The sequence below is a fragment of the Leuciscus leuciscus genome (genome assembly GCF_965113295.1).
Source record: "Leuciscus leuciscus genome assembly, chromosome: 18".
Taxonomy (NCBI): domain Eukaryota; kingdom Metazoa; phylum Chordata; class Actinopteri; order Cypriniformes; family Leuciscidae; genus Leuciscus; species Leuciscus leuciscus.
Genome location: NC_138742.1, coordinates 646,896 through 651,895, shown reverse-complemented (window position 1 = coordinate 651,895; position 5,000 = coordinate 646,896). Strand labels below are relative to the sequence as shown.

General features: G+C 37.2%; 1 protein-coding gene across 1 annotated transcript in view; it reads right to left on the bottom strand.

The window, feature by feature from the left end:
* LOC309481073 (kinesin-like protein KIF1C) overlaps window positions 1–5,000 on the bottom strand; it is a 52,429-nt gene that overhangs the window by 6,586 nt on the left and 40,843 nt on the right. The gene's annotated exons all lie outside the window — the stretch shown is intronic.

Sequence of the window (5,000 nt, the reverse complement as noted above, 5' to 3'; positions counted from 1 at the left end):
CCTCCTTTGGTGGTTCTGAATATCCTAGGTATGACCAAAAGCCTTGAATTTAGTTATCTTAAAGAGCGCGATGGATTATAGGGCGATAGAAGATCCGTTAAATAGACTGGAGCTAAGCCGTTTAGGGCTTTATAAGTCAGTAGCAATACCTTGTAATTAATACGGAACTTTATAGGTAACCAATGCAGTGATGATAAAATCTGTGTTATATGATCATATTTTCTTGATCTCGTAAGAACTCTAGCGGCGGCATTTTGGACTAACTGTAGCTTGTTTATTGAGGATGCAGGACAACCAGCTAATAAAGCATTACAGTAATCCAGTCTCGAGGTCATTAATGCATGAACTAACTTTTCTGCATCAGAAACTGATAGCATATTACGTAGCTTAGCAATGTTTCTAAGGTGGAAAAAGGCTGTTTTTGTAACATATGAAATATGATTTTCAAAAGACAGGTTGCAATCGAGTATAACACCCAGGTCTTTTACTGTAGAGGATAAAGTAACAGGACATCCTATGATGTTAAAGTTGTATTGTGCGAGGTTTTGTGGGCGGTTTTTTGAACCGATAAGTATTACCTCTGTCTTGTCTGGATTTAATAAAAGAAAATTACGCGTCATCCAATCTTTTATATCTTTAACACACTCTGTCAATTTGGAAAATTTAGCGTTTTCATCCGGCCGTGATGAAATATATATTTGAGTGTCATCAGCATAACAATGGAAACTAATTCCATGTTTCCTTATAATATTTCCAAGTGGCATCATATATATTGAGAATAACAGAGGGCCTAACACAGATCCCTGCGGCACTCCATAGTTTACTGGAGTTATGATCGATTTTTCTCCATTTAAATAGACAAAATGGTAGCGGTCAGATAGGTATGATTTGAACCAGCTTAGTGCTTGTCCTTGAACACCAGTATCATTTTGTAGTCGATCTAAGAGTAATGTATGATCTATAGTATCGAACGCAGCACTAAGATCAAGTAAAACTAGTATTGAGATACAGCCTTGGTCAGAAGCTAAAAGTAAATCATTTGTGATTTTAACGAGCGCAGTTTCAGTGCTATGGTGCGGTCTGAATCCAGACTGAAACTTTTCATAGATATCATTTTGTTGCAAGAAAGAGCCCAGTTGAGCGGACACCACTTTTTCTAATATTTTAGACATAAATGGAAGATTTGAAATGGGTCTATAATTTGCTAGATTATTATGATCTAATTGTGGTTTCTTAATGAGAGGTTTTATAACTGCCAGTTTAAATGTTCTTGGAACATGACCTAAAGATAAAGACGAGTTAATAATATTGAGGAGAGGCTCTTCCACTACAGGTAACACTTCTTTCAGTAGTTTAGTTGGTATAGGATCTAATAAACATGTTGTTGTTTTAGATGAAGTGATAAGTTTATTTAACTCTTTTTGTTCTATAGTTGTAAAGCACTGTAATTGTTCTTGCGGGGTGATAATTGAAGCTGAATTATAAGGCGCGATTGAAGATTGAACGTTTACAATTGTGGTTCTGATGCTTTCTATTTTCTCAGTGAAGAAGTTCATGAAATCATTACTACTGAACTGTAACGGGATATTTTGTTCGGGTGACGTCTGTTTATTTGTTAGTTTAGCCACGGTGTTAAATAAAAACCTTGGATTATTTTGGTTGTTTTCTATTAGTTTGCGGAGGTGCTCAGCCCTGGCCGCTTTTAGGGCCTTTTTATAACGTGACATACTGTCTTTCCACGCGATTCTAAAGACCTCTAAATTAGTTTGTTTCCATTTACGCTCTAAAATACGCGTTTCTCTCTTTAAAACATGCGTAGTATTGTTATACCATGGTGCTTTATTTTTCTCTCTGACCTTTTTTAATTTAATAGGTGCAACCACATCCAATGTTCTAGAGAGAATGGTGCTCATAGTGCTAGTTAGTTCTTCTAGTTCATCTGTTTGTTTGGGTTCAGGCAGCAGCTGAGACAGATTAGATAAGCAATTTGAGAAATTATCTATGGTGGATGGAAGGATTGTTCTGCCTGGTCGATAACGCGGCGCTGCATGACATATTACAGCAGTACGTAACAGAGGTGTGGACTCGAGTCATGTGACTTGGACTCGAGTCAGACTCGAGTCATGAATTTGATGACTTCAGACTCGACTCGACAAAATGTACAAAGACTTGCAACTCGACTTGGACTTTAACATCAATGACTCGTGACTTCACTTGGACTTGCGCCTTTTGACTCGAGAAGACTTGCTACTTCCCATGAAAACTGGGGAAAAAAATGTCCACACGGCCGCGCCGCTCTCAGTTTATCTGCATCTGTGAAAAAAATGTGCACCAGCTGTATGCATGCAGCGAGCGCGCGCGCTGCCTGCACGACATCCAATCACTGTAGTCCCACGTTGTTTTGATTCGACAGCATCTAACGCCCGTTTCACACAAACTCCGTTTGCAGTGCGTATGCGCCAGCGGTGCGTATTTTTTTCCGTACCCATGTTAACAGGTTAGAGCTTTCACACTGCACGCGGTTGCAGTCCGTCGATCCGTTCCAGGTGCGGTGCGTATACAGCAGAGCCGCGATCGTTTCCGCACCGAGTCTATTTCTGCTGTGCTGCACATGTGCTGCACGCGCTGAATTAAAGTGACAGCGCATGTTTCGTGGTCAAAATGAACACAGATTGACCTAAAAATTTAGTAATTTCACCATAAACGCGATTAATTAAATAAAATGTAGTAATCTCACCATAAATGTATTTAATTAAATACTATTTTCACTTTAAGACCAGGGTAAAGCAAGGAAAACTACAATTTACCTCAACAAGGCGACATAATGAACGACACTCGTCTCATTCGTGGAGGTGGAAAAACATGTTCCTTGTGACATGCGAGATTTATTGTATTAAATAAAAGACATGAGAGTCGGCTGTTTTTTTATACAAGTAGCCTACATGGTTAAATATTTGACCACTTGCTTTAGGAACTTAATATAAGTAGAAGTAATGCATTGAATAATAGGCCTACGTTGTTTAAATTGTGTTTAAACGTGCATACGTCTATTAAAGAGTGTATATGTGTACAAAGAGAATCGCAATGCTGAGACGTAAGACCGGGGTAGCCTAAATCAAGGGAAAATACATATTTCAACAAGGCAACACTCGTCTCATTCGTGGAGGTGGAAAAACAAGTTCTTTGTGACATGCGAGATTTATTGTATAAAGATTCAAATTATGCAAAAGAAAGAGTATGAGTCTGCTGTTTTTGTCAATTTTAAGTTTTAATTTAAAATGTAGGCTATGCGATTTTAATATAAGTACATGGTTAAATATTTTACCACTTGCTTGAGCAACTTAATATATAATTATATAAGAGTAATGCATTAAATAATACGTTGTTTAAATTGTATTTAAACGTGAATACGTCTATTAAAGAGTGTATACGTGTGTACAAAGAGAATCGCAATGCTGACAATTTTTTTTTTAAATAAAAGATGCTAATAACTTCTGGATTTGAAATACAAATAGTGAGTAGGCCTATGTGTTTGTGGTACAGCCGCGGATCACGCACTGCAAACGCAGCATATGTGAAAGCACTATGGCACCGCATACACACTGCAACACGCATTCCAATTATATTATCAGGTTGGTCCAGTTTTTCAGAAGTGATAATTTTGAGGAGTGAGGATTTTATTGATGACATGTTTAAAAAGGTTTAGGCTAAAACGACCCATGTCTATTTGAAAGTTAAACTGTTTTGCAATATGAGGTTAATACAATACAGGACTGAAGCTGCATGCTGTGCATTGTTCTAGTGCAATATGCTGTTGAAATACAAGCATTTTTTGTGAAAATTAAATTTTCTGTTTTTTACTGTATTTGATTAATGTCATTGTATAAAAAGAGGTTTAAATAAATACAAATCTTACAGACGTACATGATTTGTATAAATTTTATTTCTGTGGTAAAAGGACTTGAAATGACTCGAAACTAAAATGGTAGGACTTTGGACTCGACTTGAGACTTGTTGGCTTTGACTTTTGACTCGACTCGGGACTTGCCTCATCTTTGACTCGACTTGACTCGGGACTCGAGGGCAAAGACTTGAGACTTACTTGTGACTTGCATAACAATGACTTTGTCCCACCTCTGGTACGTAATATGCAAGTTACCATGTAGTGATCAGTGACTTCATCACTTTGTGGAATGATATCTATATCGGTTGGATCGGTTCCATGTGATATAATTAAATCGAGTGTATGATTAAGACGATGAGTTGGTCCGGTGACGTTTTGCTTGACCCCAAATGAATTTAATAAATCTGTAAACGCAGCTCCTAACGCATCATTTGGATTATCTACGTGTATGTTAAAATCTCCAACAATTAATGCTTTATCGACATTGACTAATAGGTCTGAGAGAAAATCTGCAAACTCTTTTAGGAAATCAGCGTAAGGCCCTGGCGGTCTATATACGGTAGCCAAGGCTAGAGATAATAGGGATGTTTTTCTAACATCTAAGAGCGTAACATTTAGTACAAGTACTTCAAATGAAATAAACTTATAACCTGTTTTCTGAGTAACATTGAGAATATCTCTATAGATTGTTGCAACACCTCCGCCACGACCAATCAGACGGGGCTCATGCTTATAACAGTATCCAGGAGGAGTAGACTCATTAATACCGAAATAATCATTTGGTTTAAGCCAGGTTTCAGTAAGGCAAAGTACATCGAAGCTATTATCTGTATTTCATTTACAATAACTGCCTTAGGTATGAGTGATCTAATGTTTAGAAGACCTAACTTTAGAAATAGTTTTTGTTTACTAATAGCAACATTTTCTGTTTTAATAACAATTAGATTTTTCCTAGATCCTGCATTAGATTTATTATTTGATCTCACTAAACGAGGAATAGACACGGTTTCTATTCAATGTTCTACACTAGTATTTATATCAGTTGAATTGGTGCAGCAGAGACTATGATTTGGACTTTTGGTTACTAGTCAAAGGG